At 47.6% G+C, this 17455-nt stretch overlaps 1 long non-coding RNA gene across 2 annotated transcripts in view; it reads right to left on the bottom strand.

The window, feature by feature from the left end:
• LOC122216647 overlaps positions 1-17455 on the bottom strand; it is a 138101-nt gene that overhangs the window by 22673 nt on the left and 97973 nt on the right. The window contains exons 2-3 of one of the 2 annotated variants that reach the window (XR_006201014.1): positions 5292-5405; positions 2861-3580 (exon numbers count right to left, since the gene is read on the bottom strand). This is a non-coding gene — a long non-coding RNA (uncharacterized LOC122216647). Of the gene's footprint in view, positions 1-2860; positions 3581-5265; positions 5406-17455 lie in introns of those variants that run through there. The other variant, XR_006201013.1, reaches the window with a different exon arrangement.

Here is a 17455-nt window from a genome sequence, read left to right as displayed (position 1 = left end):
CGTCCTTCTGTATTCCCTCCTCTTCCACGAGCCACAGGCCTCCTCCTGGGGCCCACGGTGGGGCCAGACAAGGAAGCCCGTTCGACCCAAATTGTGTCCGAGGTCTGCTCCCCTTTAGAAGATGATCCCCAAGGACAGGTCATGACTTGTTCATCTATCTCTGTGTCCCACGTGTATGGGACGCTTGCCTTGTACACCTGCTCTGCACGCCAAACTCCAAACTTGTTTGTTGAAAATAAATCTAATGACAGGTAAGACTCTTCTAGCAGAGTACTTTGGATTTTCCCACCAAAGCATCTTAGATACAGCCTTCTTTCTGCTGAATTCTGCACTTCTGAAATGTAGTAAAAACATTTTCTGTCTAACGTTCTGCTAGACTCTCTCACTTAAAAAAAATCTTATTTAAAGCTCAAGGTAACCCTTATTCCACATTTTAAAGGTGAAAAAAAATCAAGTTTAAATTAAATGATATGCCCAATGGCAGTCAAGCTAGTTCACGGAAGAATGAATGATAACCTAGCAACTTTTCATCGGACCAACATTTACTTTACCTAATTAACACATATAATTGGGAATTGGAATTCCAAAGCAACACAGCAAGTACGAATTCAGACACTTTCCCCCAATTTTCCCAACCATAGGTTGTTCTATTTCTGCCCCCCCCACCAACACACACACACACACACACACACACACACACACACACACGATTCAAATAGTAAAGATATGTCCCATTAAGGCGGGTTCCTTTTGTTGTGAGGAAGCAGACAGAAAGGCAAGATAATCCGCCAGGGTTTGTTTTCTGTCACTGACACAGAGGAATAGACCCATTCGTGCTAATAATGCCTAACGCAGTTCATTTCCTGCTTCTAAAGGCCCCAGGGAGAAATACAGGCCCCCCCCCAGACCCGGTGCCCCCATTTCTCTCCCCAACTTTCAACCCATCTGTCATTCCTAATACTCCCCCTGGAACGGCTGTGTCCTTAAACATTTCCCAGTTACAGAACTCTGTACAGAACTGAGACACCCCAACTCATTCAATACTGGCCACCTTTAGTGTCCTGAACTGCCCAGCACGGGAGACGGCAGGGGGCCAATTGGTAATTCTTGATTTTACCCAATAATCTCTCTCACCTGGAATTCTTCGTACAAACTCCTCAAGAGCACTGCCCTAGCCTGAACTGAGAGAGACAAGGCCGCTGGCTTGCTCAAAGACAAGGGGATCTCTGGGATGACGGGACACAGGGCACAGGTTATTAATAGCACTACTCTGTGGTGCCACACATCGTAATAAATGCCCCTGTCATTTGTTTACCCGCACCAGACAGTAACCTGCGTTCAGATAAATGAACTTGGTGCCTGCGAGATTTATGATACACTTCTGTGCTTAGCACTGTTTAATCAGGAAGTTAACATATTACGGTGTAAAATCCTTTACAAGCATGTACAAACAGACAGCCACCATCGGCCCTCTGCCAGGCCTGGGGGTCAACAGCCCCAGCGTCTCACAAAACACAGCAAAGACCAGGCACCAGGAGCCTCAGGCAGGCTCACAAACAGCGTTAGCAAAACATCATCAGGGTTCTTTCTTTTTCCCCCTTGTTTCCCCCTTTTTTTTCTTTCGGATTTTTTATTTTTTTTTTCCGCTTTCAAGGTTCTCATTTTTGAAGAGGCAAGGTGGTAAGCAAGGGCCGGCGATCCTGTCTCTAGACCGCCCTCCACCCTCCCCCACCCCACCGCCGAGCGCCAGGAATCGGGGAAGGTAAATTAGGGTCAGGAGGCTGGTCCCGGAGTTGAAAGTGTTTGGACAAGGCCGGCGAGCATGTGGGGGGATCAGCATGAGGCATCGCACCTGGAGGAGGAGGCCCGGACTCCAGCCCCAGCGCCATAAGCCTGGCTCCACGAAGTCTAGCCAACATCTGGAATGGATGTCAAGAGACACAGGCAGCCCTTGCTGGCGCGCCGCTCTACCTTTGTACTTTCTGTTGCAAATTGAAAAGCAAAACAGACATCAAGGATATATTTATATAACTGTCTTCGAGTTGCATTTTCTACTCCCATCTGCTGCACATGATAAGTTTCAAGTGTTTTCTAATAAAAAAAAAATGGGAGGGCGGGGCGGGGTGGAAAGCAGGAGTGGGGGTGCACGTGTGAGCCTGAAGGCGGCCCCTTATTTGGTGCGGAGACGATCTTTTTCAGGCTTCGTTTAAAAGGAAGAAGTCAAAACATGCCATGTCGAAGGTATCACTGTGTTAAATGTCCTGATATTCTGCAGTCACACGTATTCACGAATTTGCATGAAATCACTTTAAAGGAAAAAAAAAAAAAAAAACAACAGTGTATTTCCTAAACCCTTACACTCACTGCCGGGGTGGAGAATGTTGGGGCGAAAGCAGCACATATTTTTGTTGTTAAGTCTTTGGAGGAAAGAGAAACGTGGAGGCGTGAGATGGTGGGGCGAGATATTTAGGGAAAAAAATACAGCATCGGATAGAAATACATCAGGCAGATCCAAGATAATTTGGGTTTGTCTACGTTTAGGTAAATATATGAATCCAGATGTGACTGCTGATTATCCATGAACAAAGCCGGAGCCCCCATCAGCCAAGTTTAGTGCAGAGCTCAGGTACCAGCCAGGACTGAAACCAGTCTTTCTCTTTTATTCTTCCACTGATGGGCAATGGGAGGAAAGAACTAGGAAAGCGGGATTCGGTAAGTTTTTCTTTTACCACTGGACCACGTTGAAACATGAAAAGCAGAGTAGTGAATCATGAGACAACGACCCTGATAATTTAGGACTTATTGAAACAAACACACCAAACAAACAAACAAACAAACAAACAAAAAAAGAAGGGCCTCTGGTATCTTGGGTAAAAGTATCTCAATGAGCCAAACATCTGTTGTCAGTCTGTCACTCTGAAGAGGCAAATACTGTCAGAGGGAAGGCAGAACGTCCGTCTATCCAGTGGCACCCCAATCCATATATCTTCTGGGGATTATCTCTACATCCAAATCAAGATGGGTATCTGCTAACAGGAAATGCTGTGCCCCTGAATAACCCTGGACAGAAAGCCCACTGGGAAACGTCCAGTGTGCGCTTTTCATAGGACTTCATAAAGAATACACATTTTCACCCTTCTCCGTCGCCCGGACACCCACGCGTGTCGCACACTGCCTCTGAACCCTTGCTTACGCACGGCCCACGTCCAGGCCGTCTCGCCCACCGAGAGCGCTCCCACCGAGGTCTCAGACTCAGAATCCCGTCCTTCGCTGCTCTCCCTGCACGCACTACCAAGCGATGAGACTCGTCACGTCAAGCCACGTGTACTTGTCATCCTGGCCTTACCTGGATCAGCCCCACGCGTCAGCGGGGCAGAGGAAGTTAGCGGTACTTGCCGTGTGACCCACACACTCCATTCTGTGCGGGGAGTTTCACGCTTGACGGGGCTCCATTCCTCTCCTACTGGTAGCACATGAGGGGCAAGGGAACTCCTGGGCTCTCTCTCTTGCTGTGCTTTCTCCTCTGCATTTCGTCAAGTTCATTTCCACCTGGAACCTTGGGCACGGACTTCCTGCCGAACTGAGGATGACAGGCACAGTGTCCTCACAGCTGATGACACCAAGCCGTGAACTCATACCGGGTATTTGAGCTGAGGAGCTGCTCCTGCCAGGCCACATACACTATCTCACCAAACCAGGGTGTGCTCTCACCAAAATTATACGGCTATGCTTCCTTGAGATGGTGTAGAATTCCATTTCCACTCTTTTCATCACAAAGTGAAAAGGAAAGCCCCAAGTCACAAAATCGGACTTGACATTTCCTTTTCCTACTAATGCAAAAACAGGGGCTCCTGGGTGGCTCACTCGGTTAAGCCTCCGACTTCGGCTCAGGTCATGATCTCGCAGTTCGTGGGTTCGAGCCCCGCATCAGGCTCTGTGCTGACAGCTCGGAGCCTGGAGCCTGCTTCTGATTCTCTGTCTCCCTCTCTCTCTGCTCCTACCTTGCGTGTACTCTCTCCCTCTCTCTGTCTCTCAAAAACAAACATTAAAAAAAAAACAGCATAAGGAAGCAGATGGGTTTACGGGATCAGTTAAAGCCCGTGTCTGTTTGAAGCCCAGCCCCTGTGCACCATCCTCCACAGGCACAGAGGCCAGCGTGGCTGGAGAGACACCTATGGCAGAGGAAAGACCACAGGACCCCTCTCAGTTCTGCCCATGGCAACAAAACAGAGAATCCAGCAGCAGATTCTGTGTTCATTTCCCGAGTTTTGCTTATCTAAATGGAAGGAAGCTGCATAGTAATAAGGGAGAGCGACATCTCTGTTCCCAGTGCCAGCAATGAAACCAGACTCCACGCTAAAACCTCCTGACTAGGCATGCTAGGCCTCGGTTTTCCCCTCTGCAAAATGGGGGTGATCGCGCTGCCTTCCTGGGTCTTGTGAACACACAGGATGATGGTTACCTTTATCCGCTCAGGGGCCTCAAATGGGACACAAACCCAAGAGCTTGCTGTCACCCAGGTGCTGACTCACACAGACCATGAGACTCACCCACTGCCTGCCCCAGAGGCAAACAAGGAACAAAATCCAAGCCCCACCCGTGACCACAGTCATTTTCAATGATTCTATATACATCATTCTAAAAGCTACTTTTGGGGGTGCCTGGGTGGCTCAGTGTGTTAAGCATTCGACTTCAGCTCAGGTCACGATGTCATGAATCATGGGTTCACGCCCCACATCGGGGGCTTATATGTGTATTTTATAGTAAAATTAAAATACATAAAATATGTGATATTTATACACACACACACACACACACACACACACACACACAGAACGTTTTTACCTTTTCAACCTGGGTCTATGGCATTTTCTTGTGCCCCATCATTTGGGGGCAAGGGTTACAATTACATCAAAGTTTATAACTTAAAATCATTTTCCCTGAGTTCAGCAAACACATTGCTCTTTGGTCATGAACTTTGGTTGTTTCTCAGTGACAAAACTTCCAGCTTTGCTCAATTTCCAAAAGAATGTCGTGAAGCATTTGGACTCCTACCTAAACTATGTTTGTCCAAAGAGGTCAGGATGAAGCCCAAAGACTTGTGATCCAGGAAACAGCTGTCCTATCTTCAGCCAGTCTGAGATAGTCATGGAAAGTGGAAAGTTACCACACACATATTAACACTGGATCTTTCTCCTGGCGCCCAATGCCGGCGAAGCAACAGAACAAAACCAGAACAAGAAAGAAACAAATAAAAAGGCTCACGTGGCCGTGGAGGAGAGAAAGCAGACCTGTCACTCCAGCGGGGGCAGCGGGGACAGTCAGGAAGTGCAGGGCGTGTGTCTGCGACCTCACTGTGCGATACTGGGAAATTACTTGACTGCTCTGTGCCGCTGTCTCTTCGCCTGCAAAGTAGGAATAAAAATGGTAACTGTTTGAGAGTCTTCCTGTTTAGGATTAAATTAGCTAATGGATATTAAATGCTTAGTGCAGGGCCCAGCATAAAGTGTGTTTAACACACTTCTGCAAATAAAATAAGGACTGAAAGGAACTGTTTCCAACACTCACCATGTTAACATGCAAAAGTGGACAGCCTCGTGACAAGGGCTGCAGGCTGCGGGGGCGGGGGGGGGGGGGGCCGGGGCTGGGGAAGGAGTGAAGAGTAAAGCCTCTGCGGGGGCAGCGTGTCCTTTTCTGCTGTGAAGAATGTCCCGGGACTAGATAGAGGTGGTGGTCTTACAACACTGTGAATGCACTAAATGCCACTTTTAAGACGGTTAATAGCTAATTTTATGTTATGTAAATTTTACTAAACTAAAAAAAAATAAAAAGCTAATGGTAGCTGTGGGCCTAAATGAGCCAAGAAAAGCACAGCTTAAGACAAGAGGCCCTACACTCAAGAACGATCATAGACTAGCCTAAAGGTCAAAGCCGGTGGGGACCCTGCCGGTCTAGAGCTGGTGGGGAGCCTGGCCAGGCCAGTTCAGAGCTACCTTGCCGCAACTCACTTGGATCCCTTCAGAATCATAAAACATTCTAGAGAAAAGATGCTCACAGATCTGGCCTCTCTGCCTGTTTAGGACCCAGGACAAACGGTTATTTATTTCCGTAAAGTCCTTCCGAGGTACAAGCATAGAATTCCTAAAGGTCCTTCCTCCAGGGAACATCTTCTTCATGTTCAAATGAAGTAACTTAGAACTCCTGTGCTGTGCGTAGAAAACACACCATCACCCCCTTGGGCTCAGAGGAGCAGTGGAGGCCACCCCAGCCTCCAACCCTCCAACACTTTTTCTCAAAGGGAGAAGAGGGCAGTAGCAGGTCCTGACACATCTTCAGGTGACAGGGTGGCTCCAGCTCCGGGCAGTGAGGCACAAATCCAACCCCAACCAGCCAAAGCTCGCAAAGGAGCCCCTTAGCAACGCCTTCCAACAGCGTGTACCTTTCAGCGGGCTTCCCAGAATCCCACCTCAAGGCACACGGCCTGCTAGGCTCTGGTCCCTCCACAACACTGGGCTGGGGCCAGGCTGCTGGGGATGCTGGCAGACATCTCCATACGTCAGAGACTGTCACTAAAGCGCCCTTCTCTCTTTGTAAGCTTCATTTGGAGGTGCTCCCTCCCTTTATTTTGGTGCCAGTCCCCCCAGATCATCTCTGTTGTTAACACACCCCTTCATTCAGTGACTATTTCCTGAGGACCGTCTTGGCAAGAGTCACTAGAGTGCTATGAGTTAGAAGGTAAAAATGAATTAAAAGTGGTCATTACCCAGTTTGGAGGGCAGAGCTATCTAAAGAAGTGTGTTTATAATCCAGCGTGACAGTGTGATGATGGACCCTCCATGGGCCACAGATGACAGTTCTCCCAACTCTGTGGGCAGAGGGCTCAAGACAGGTGGGGTTGCACGGTCCTGAGATTTGGTAGAAGGACAATAAACAGGAAAGGTGTTTCCTAAAGTGATTTCTGATAGAGGTGATCAATAATACTGGGTGAACTGAAAAGGATATGCTTTAAAATATTTAAATTATTTTCTCATTGCTGAAGTCTATGAATCTTTTAAATGGGTTTAACTCACTCATGGAAAAGAAAATAAGAAGGAAGTAAAAGAGGAGAGAGGAGGAGAGAGGGAGACTAATGCGTGACTCACACAGAGGGCTCAGCTCACAGACAGACGTGAGAGCGACCTTGCTCTGAGTACAAGTGCAATGCACAGGGACAGGAAATTCACTGCATGAACCTAACCAAGTAGCTTCAGGACAGTTAATGGCCAAGACTGTTGAGACTGTGTGCGTGTGCGTGTGCGTGTGTGTGTGTGTGTGTGCACGCGTGTGTGTGCGCATGAGCCTGTGCGTGAGGCGTGTGTGCAAACGCAACTGACTTGAACTCACATGGTGGTGTCCTTCCAAAATATGTCTTCTTGTCCTATTTTGCAGCTATGTAAGGTTCTAGAAATGATTTTCTCCAAAGCAGCAAATTCACCAGACTAACAGGGAGCCTGAAATGAAGCCACCGTAAGATAACAGAGAACTGACGTGCTTTGGATGGAGGAGAGAGCCTTACAGGAGGCATGTGGCTGACCGCTAGCCTCTACTAAAAAAGTGCCAAATAAATATTTCACCCTAATGAGAGTAGATAATGAGAGCGAAAGCCTCTTGGGAGACTAAGCTGTATGTCCACCGAAGAGGATTAAAAAGAGGGCAGGGCCCATCCAGCGTGGAAGGGAGTTGCACCCTATGGAAGGTTGAATCCGCCTCTAAGACCACCTTTAATTCTTACCGCTAGGATTCCTGCTCCTCTAACAGGAAACTCTATAGCCTCAAATGTCACAGAAGTAAAAGACTGGAACCAAACACTGTTATTCAGACGACGACGACGGTCGCTTCTCTCTGATGGGGAGTCTCGGAGAAATTGTAGATTGGGACAGAGGCATCCATCGCCGCTGTAAGGCAGTCCATGATGAAAGGGGGTGTCTGCAGATGCTTTATTAAAATTCCGCTAAGGTACGGAAACCCCTAAAATGCGCTGGTTGAGTTAGGTGTCTGCCTCCCCCCTCCCCCACCTCTAAATTTCAACTGATCCACAGCCCGGACGGAACGCTTCCTCCAGCTGCCCATGTATCTCTGATAGAATTTCCTGCCTCGGTCAGAATGCCCTACAGGCCACACCATGAAAAAAGTTCTCGCTTCAGAAGAACGACTGTCTGCTGCGGAAAGAAAGTAAGGCCATTCCTATGAAACCTATAAACTCCAAACAGGGACACAGAACTAGCGGTTGCCAATAACTTTAACTTCATTTATCTATATTTGGCAAAAATCGTGCTGCAGCTGGAGATGAAGTGCTGAGCACATAACTGCAGAGACGTGAGCTCCGAAACGGCAATTACTAAGCCGCGCTGCCTCGTGTAAGATTTCACTTTTGTTTATTATATTCCAAACGACGCTCTAACTCTCTACAGTACAGACAGCATTGTCTCAAGCAACAGCCACTCCTAAGGGCATCTCCACCTCCACGGCTGCCTACCAAGGTGCTGGGGGGTGGGAGGGGGGCGGGCAGAGATCTCTCTTGTGGCCACGTGAGCACATGCACCTCTCTCTTGTTCCTAATTGGAAGAAACTATTCTCGTGTTCCGCTCAAACTTGGCTTATCACATACTGTGCACAACTCAGATGATGCCTCTTTTTTTATCAGTGCAGATATTGATAATTATAATTGGCAGGCTGAGGAAGAAGGATATAAATATCTCATCAGCTGCCACAGAGCAGAGAAGTGGGGGGCGGGGGCGGAGAGGTGGCAACCTACACATCGGAAAGGGGCTGATGGGGGAAGCTGGGTCCTCACAGCCATTGTCTACCAGGCAACATCTGTTTCTTATAGTGGGTGATGATTTTCATAGAATCACAGAAATTAGAGATAGAAAAGACCTATTAGGTCATCTAGCACAGCTCTCTGCCAGTGTAGAATTGTTCTCTGCAAGAAAGACTACCTCTTTGTTCTCACAAAAAAAAAAAAAAAAAAGAAAAGAAAAAAAAAAGCTCTGATATTTGCGATCGGCTTCCCAGCAGAGGATGGCTTTAAGTGGACTCCAGAGGTAAAGGAGTTGAAACATTATTAAAAACCTAACTCTGTGCAACAATAGTCTTTTATGTGTTTATGAGACATGGCAAGATGGAATGTTAGGGACTTACAGAGCCTCGGACAAATTCCACTAGGATTGTTCCAACTCGATTAAGAGGAAACTTGGATTTTTTTTTTTTCAAAAAAAAAAAAAAAAAGGTGGTGGTGGGGGAGGGGGGGGAGATAAAGAGCTGGCCAGGCAGTTACTGAAGTTAGTTTTTAATCCAGTCGCAAAATACTTCCAAAAGTTGAACTCTCTGGAATTAAACGTACCTTTTTTTTTCTCCAGTGAACATTATTTAATCTTCTCATGTGATGACATCCTACCTCATCTTTTGACTCACCAAATAAATTAACCTCTATTTTTGAAGCAAGTATCTCACCTGATGTGTCTAATACTGCTTTCACTCTCTGAAATATTACTCACAAACAGTTGCCTGATCTTTCCCCCTTATCTGTCTTGGTTCCTCAACACCACCGGGAAATGTCCTGGACTTTGTGTCGACGATTTCTAATTCTGACCCGTGCCCTTTACTTTGGTGGACCTTCGCCTTGAGAAGACCTCCGACTCTTGGACTACAGCCTAAGCTTTCTACGCAACAGGAGCCAGACCTTATTGTGCTACGACTGTCCCCTTTCTCTTATATTAGGCAATAACTAATGTAACCAGCTCCAGACGTGTTCATGATACTTTGCTCACCAGACATGATACCAATAAACACCAAGTCAAAAAGGGATTTAGCCTTCTGGAGGCATGTGGTTCAGAATGGTGAGCAGAAGAAAATGCCCCCTGAATCAAGTTAGAAACACCTAACCAGTGCCAGTTGGGATGCAAATTATTAATGTCACTTCTCCCATTAATGTCACTACCACCATACCACACTGAGGGACTGAGGCACACCAGCATCTGGAGTATTTTATGACACACATGAAGCACTTCTTCACAGGTTCTCAAAGGAAAAGGCTTCCTTCATACAATTAAGTAATCTTTTGTTTGAGGGCATGACAGTAAGCCAAGAATTTTTCGTATTGTTAACTTCTTGTCATCATCATCATCATCATCAAAAAGAATCGAGTTGGACTCTATTCTATATGTGACAGACAAAGGCAGGTAAACGGTCATAATTTTTCTGCAGTGAACAATTTTTGAGCCCTTAATACCCAAAGCACCACACTGGAAGAAGGCGTAGAGAGTTGAGTGCGACACAGCCCCAGTCTGTGAGTAGATCATGATACGATGAGAGAGCCAGAGACAAGCGCCTCCTCATGATCCAGCGGGACAAGAGAGACAAATAGAAGGCCAGAAGGAAGAACAAAAGAAGGAACAGGTAGCTTAGCCTTGCCTTCCGGAAACTCACACTCTAGCACGGACCACAGTGATGCACACCTGTGCAGAAACAGCCTACCGAATGAGGATAAGGATGTATCCTTATTGTGATTCCACAGCCAAAACCCAGAGGGGCAGGTTGTAGATCAGAAATGCGTTCCTGGTTAGTCTTAAATCGGGAGTGACCTTAAATCGGGGTACTAAACAGGAATCAGGAGAGCAAAGTTTTGTCTACTCTATCATGTGCAGGTCACTTGTTTATTCACTCAATATATGTTTTTAATGGACACCTTACTTTGTAGATCAGTTTTACATCCACAGAAAAACTCAGAGGAAGGCACAGAGATTTCCCATGCCCTCCCTGCCCCTACACTCACATAGTCTCCCCCATCCACGTCCCCAATAGAGCACCTTTGTTACAATCAATGAGCATGTATTTCCTAAGGCATACATCTATTGCAGTCATTCAGTGTATCTAAGCACCAGCTTCTATAAAATGGGGACAGAAGTATCTACTCTGCTCTGAGGGCCACATCAGATGACGTATCCAGCCTCTGATGTGGAATCCCAATACATCCATGGAGAAATATTATCCTGAGTAGTTATTTTCTAACTCTGTAAATGGAGTCATTTTCTTATTTATGCATGTTCATACAGAGTCAAAGACATAAACCTGATGTGTTTCTACATCTCCTTTTTACCATCATCATTCATTTTTTTCCACCCATTCCTCTGGCATTTAGTATGAGCTTACTATGTGCTAGAGCCTGGGCAAAGGATTGTAGGCAATACAAAGATTCCTTTGAATGGGTACAGTCTTACAAGTGCTTCATTTTTCAGGAGGTACTTGCGATTATCTTTTGGTGATCTGGCTTGGTTCTGTGTCTAATTCTAAGTTGCTTATGGGAACGTAGTCATAATAAACCATGTGGTCCAACAAGGATCACTCTAGTGACATGAGTGTGAACGTCTCTTCTCCCCTACACAGAAACCGCCATATGTCCTGTCGTGAGCGGGATGGCTCTTTTTGGATATCCTTGGTAACATACACCTACCCCAGATCACCAAGAAGCTATGTTTTCTGCTTCTAAGAGATTCAGTGAAAGGTGAATTCACAAGTCGATTTTCGATTTCCAAAGGGATAGTCCATCCAAAATCAATCTGGCCCCAACATTTATTCCACCGAGGACATGATGCATAGCTCACAGACCCCCTTGGCCTGTGCAACAGGGCCACAAACTAGTGTTTTCCTACTCTCCCTTTTCTCTCCGTAGAAAATGCAGTCCACCGTGATGAATTCTGGAGCATGCCCTAACGGCACTCTCTGGTTCGTAATTCCCAACTTTCCTGGCTGGCAAATAGTGCTTCCTGGATCTTTCGTGATGTTTCCTCCTCCTTTATTTTCAGGATGGAAACCTCAACTCCTTCTCTTTTTAATGGCAAATTATCACAAGGGTCCCAAATGGTTCTCAGTGGAGAATAAGCAAAACTGGACCCTGGCCGAGGTTTCAGGGACCCTGCCCTACGATCATGAGAGCAAGAACCTGGAAACTGGGCCATTCTGAAACTGCCTTCTATGATCATTTCACTCTTTTCTTGTCCTGTTTCTTGTTCTTATGCTATTTCACCAATTCATTTTGAGTTTCAAGCTGGCAAGAACCACATCTGAATCATCCTTCTAGCACCCCCTAATCCCCAGCAGCTAGTAAAGGTCTGGAAATGGCCCACTAAACACCACGAGGTGATTCTGCCCTGATCCAGCAGTGCCCCCACCGTTAATGCTCCAGGCTATGAGCCGGTGAGTAGTGCAGTCCATCACCAAGGGGCAGATGCCCACAACACGCCCAGCACCACCCCCTAAATAACAGAGAAGAGCAGCCACCAACAAGCGACTGGACTACCTCTGAAGACATGGGCAAACCCTCCACAATCACTCTGTTTCTTAGACTGTAGACATCTGGGTGACCTCTACCTGACAAGACATGCCACCTGGTAATTTGGGGCAACTCATTTAACATTTCAAGTCCTCAGTGTCTTCATCCCTCTAATGAGTTGGGTGAATGCTGGATATCCAAGGGCCCTTTAAGGTCTGAAATTCTTTGATTACGTTTCTGGCAGCAATCACTAAGTGTTGATTGAGTGGACCCAATGAGCTGAAAAGCAAAGGTCCACATTCACTGCTGTAAAAGTGAACTACACGCAGTAGTAGTAGTTGGTGTAGTAGAACTACACCAATGCTGGGTGTTGGTGGAGCTCCAAGGGGGAGTACGGGAATGCTTCTGTCTCCAAATAACTGGGATTCCTCGTCTGGATGGTGGCATAAATTATCGTAAAATTCAGTGAAAGATGTGGGCTAGAGTAAAAGCTGTTCTTTAGTAACTGTCCGGCGACTTTCTCACAATTGACGCGAATCACACAGAATTGCTGATGGCTTGTTACGAAGGGGTGTGCAAAGGCGGAGCGGGCCTCAAGTCCCTCATAATGCATTAATGTCCTCCCCACTCCCAGGACACGGAGACCTCCCGCAGCGCCCAAACTCCCCAGCGTTTCCTCCATGACAAGCAAGGCCTGAGTCAGGCCCTGCCTCTTTCTGGGAGGCTTGCTTTCTCCGCTTCTCCCCAAACTACAGTCCACCCACAGAATTTTGAATGCCTTCCTTGCCTCCTCGGGTCACCTAGGTCATTCCCTCCTCTGTGCTCCTGGGGCCCCAGTGCTGAGCTCCCCGGTAGAGAGGCCGGCACTGGAGTTGCTCAGGTGGGAACATCCCTCCCTAGGCTCTGGGTTTCTCAAGGACAGGAGCTGCCTTTCCAATTGACCTTACCACAGATGAGCGTACATCCTGCTATGAAAACATGTGGTCTTGACCTGAACCATGGCCTAGCATTACAGATTTGTTTGTAGCTTTGACTTTCTAGCACTATTCCTGAATAAGAATCAATTTGCCAGAGCAAAAGCCAGTCTCACATTTGGGAGGCTGACCTGACATAACCTTAAACTCATCTCTTCTCATGACACTAGACAGACCTAAAGAAAGGTACTAACCTTGAGCCCCAAGTCAAGGTGTCTGAGAGTAAAATGCACAGAGTAGGCACACAATGATGACACCTCCTTTCCTCTGTCTTTTTCTCCTCCATATATTCCAACTGCCAGAAGGCATGCCTGTCCCTCCACTGGACTGTCCTGTTCCGAAGGGCAAGGCCTGTGCCTTCCTCAATGCCATGCCCCACCCAATGCCTTCCCCACACAGAGTGAGCATACAGACTGCATTAGTTAGCACTGGATTTTATGTAATTGCTAACATGTTGACCTCTTACTCTGTGCCAGGCACATCCCATGAGTTTCATGTGTAATAACACACTTAATCCTCAAAAGAACCTAACAAGGAAGAGTGTAGTATAGTAGCCAGGATTCTCCAGAGAAACAGAACCAACCAATAGTATATGTGTATACGTAATATCCCAGTATATCAGAGGGAGAGAGATTTTAAAGAACAGGCTCATGTAATCATAGGGGCTGGCAAGTCCGAAATCTGTGGAGTTGGCCCGCAGGCTGAGACCTAGGGGGTTGCTAATGGTGTAGGCTGTGTCTGAAAGCTGTTTGCTGCCAGAATTCCTTCTTGCTCAGGGGAGATTAATCTCTCCATCAGGGCCCTCAACTGATAGAATGAGGCCCCCCCACCCCGCCCCCCGCCAACATCAGAGAGTCGTTTGCTTCACACAAAGTCTACAGATTGAAATGTTAGTCTCATCTAGAAAATACCTCCGGTATCTGGGTACCATGGCCCGGCCAAGTTAACACACAAAATGAACCTCCAAAGGAAGGTACCATCACTACCTGCACTTTCTGGAAGAGAAAAGGGAAGTACACACTGTTTCTGTAACTAGTCCTGAGTCACAAGGAGACTTGCAGCGCAATTGGGACTTGAACCAGACAGCTGTCCCAAGAGTTTATAATCTTAAGCCCTGAGCTACGTCACTTTCCTGTCGATCAGAGCACGGTACTCAGTACTCTTCCCTGAGGCTGTGTAAGGGGAACAGATGAAAAAGAACCACCTCTTTCTGATACTGCCAAAGTGGTAATCGACTTGTAAGTCACTTGTAGCACTGACCCAGAAACGCATCTCCACAAACAGTGTCCAGGAGGGTGACTGCATCCTTAATTTGGTCACATGACTCCAACCCCTGAACCAAGTGGCTGGGCCCTGTATACCAGACAGAAAGGCGCTGGCTCTGGAGGCTCCTGGCTCATCTGCCTGTTTTTTGTTTTTGCCTTTGTTTTGGTGAGCGTGTCTGTGTGCGCGTGTGCAGGACTCTGAAGAAATCCACTATGGGTTCCCTGGGGACACTGATGAGGGATTTCTCTGTTTCATCACCTATTACTACTTCCTACTGCAAAGGTCGGAGTCCTAACAGAGTCCCACACTTGTCCCAAACCTCCAAAATTGTGTCAATTCACTTTACTAGTTCAAAGCAAGGGCCCTGGATTTTTAAAAACCTGGGCAAGAATTCCACCTCTGTGACTTACTGGCTAAACACCCTGGGACAAGTTATTTAATCTCTCTAAATTCTGGCTCAATCTATACAATGGGTTAATCAGGACGCCCACCCGGGAGGTCCCTGAGGGGACTTAGAAGCAAGGATACATGTAAGGAGCACAGCCTAGCACCGGGCACGGGAGCACGCACAGTGGGTGTTGGCCAGTATTTTTTTGTAGGATGATTAATGCTTTATCATCAGATCTCCACACTAAAAATCTTTTCAATAGGAAAAAAAAAGATGCCTAACAAAGCAGTCTCCTCATTAAGTCTTTCCATATGCCCCGTGGGCTGCAAAAGAGTCAGGATGGTCCAAAGGTCACTGTGGCCGAGAGCCTGTCTCAATGGGCCTCCCTTGCTCTTTCCACTGGCAGCTGCTGGTGGCCGAGATCCCTCCAAGCCACCAGCCTGGAGGAAGCCCTTCCCATCCTCTGTCAGCCTCGTGGGCATTCACCTGCAGTGGTTCCTTCTCGCAGGTTCGAAAGCGCAGCCCCCCAGCTGGCCGCACCTCCTGCAGGACCACAGCAGGGAGCCCGCCTGCATGGTTACTGCTGCCGTTGCCGCGACAGAAAGAACCGGACCCCACTTGGCCCCCCGTGGGTTCTTGGAGGAACACAGTATCAGTGATCTTCCGTAGGGCACTAGCTTTACTCCGTCTCTGTAGGAGATTAAGTGACTTTGTCTTCATGGCTCTGACGTCATTTCAAACGTATGAACATTGGCCCGGGGTTTAATACATTTCAGCCATCATACATCCTCAACTTTTGCTTGGGTTGCAGTTCCCCCGTTTAACAGAAAACAGTCACAGACCAGATGAAAGCAATTTCCCCACATGGCACCTGCATTTTATTTTCCAGTCTCTCAGAAAAAGACCGCACCTCTCACCTCGCAGCCATCGCGGAGATGGGGTTCGCCGCCATCTACATGGACCTCACAGGAAATGATGCACATTCCCCAAATTCTTTCCAGGACAAAGGGGCCTCCCTGTCTCTGCCCCACATGGTGCAAACACAGGAAGTGCAGAGCAGCTGGGAGGCAGGGCAGAGACACTACCTGTGTCTGTACTCCTAGGGACCGGAGACCTTTAACACCAATTAACACCGAGGGACCGATTAATGCAGAACCCCTGGTATGTGTCCAGAAATGTCCCAGTGCTGGATTTACAGCGTGTGCAAGAGAACATGTACCAGTCCTCACGGGTCTTATGGTTTTCGGGGCTTCACGACTAAGGACTATAATTGCAATTGTGAGACACGCTACGAAGGTCAAGTGCAGGGTGTGAGAAAATCCAGAACATGGGGCTGGACTTAGTCTGGAGTGACTAAAGGAGTCCCTGGAAAGTGAGACTTCGGTTGAAACCTGTAGTGTACCGGAGAGTGAGCTTGGGAAAAAGGGGTCCAGGGGAACTCTACAGGCTAGGCTGAAAAAGCTGCGGGCCTGACCAGCGGCCGCAGAAGCGCGTTGTGCTCCAGGAACAGAGGAGGGCTGGGCGGCCAGAGAGCGCTGAGCCAGAAGAGAGACACAGGCTGACTCGAGGCCCAAAAGTCTGAACACACGGGGTCTGCAGACCAGGTTAATGAGGTCCTACAACACAAGGGAAGCCGCTGAAGGTTGAAGAAACGGGTGAGAAGATCAGATTTGTCTTCTAACAGATGATTCCAGCCATACTGAGAATGAAAGAGGGGAGGCGAGAGCAGATAGGACTCAAACAAAAACGCTCACGGAGAAGTTCACAGCAGCCCTACCCACAGCAGCTGAAGGGAGGGAGAACCCCCCAGTCCATCAACTGCAGGACGCAGAGCAAAGTGGGACAGATACATACGCTGGAATATTCCTCAGACATAACAAAGGATGAAGTGCGGAGACGGGCTACTGCACGCACGAACCTGAACTCATGCCTGGTGAAAGAAGCCACATACAAAAGGCCACCTGCTGCACGATTCCATTTATGTGAGAGGTCCAGAATGGGCAACTCCACAGACGCGGACAGTAGACTCATAGCGGTCAGGGCCTCGGGGGAGGGAGGAATGGGGAGTAACTCCCAAACAGGTATGGGCTGTCCACCTGAGGTGATGGAAAATTCTGGAACGAGACAACGGTGACAGCTGTAGAGCACCATGACCAACTGACAAACTTCACTTAATGCCACTGAATTCTATGCTTCTCCTGAGTGGGTTCACCATTCGCCAAGGCTGCACTGTCTAGTCTCCACCCGCAAGGACTCTGCTCTCCCGGTTCAGGCCTGGAAGCTCATTAGCAACAGCAACGGGGACAACGGGATCTGTTCTCTCACTCCCTCACTCCGTATCATCCCACATTTGCACACTCAGGTTAGTGACGTTGTGAACACTGTCATAATGATAACCCATTAATGAACACAGCACTGCAGTGTTTACAGAATATGCTCATGTCTATTATTGTGTTTCTTCTACTCAGCAATCCTTAAAGTAGATTATTACGAACTCCATCTCACAGACGAACAAAT

The sequence above is a fragment of the Panthera leo genome, chromosome A3, assembly GCF_018350215.1.
Source record: "Panthera leo isolate Ple1 chromosome A3, P.leo_Ple1_pat1.1, whole genome shotgun sequence".
Taxonomy (NCBI): Eukaryota; Metazoa; Chordata; class Mammalia; order Carnivora; family Felidae; genus Panthera; species Panthera leo.
Note: the sequence above shows the minus strand (reverse complement) of the source record. Positions and strands in the feature narration are given on the sequence as shown.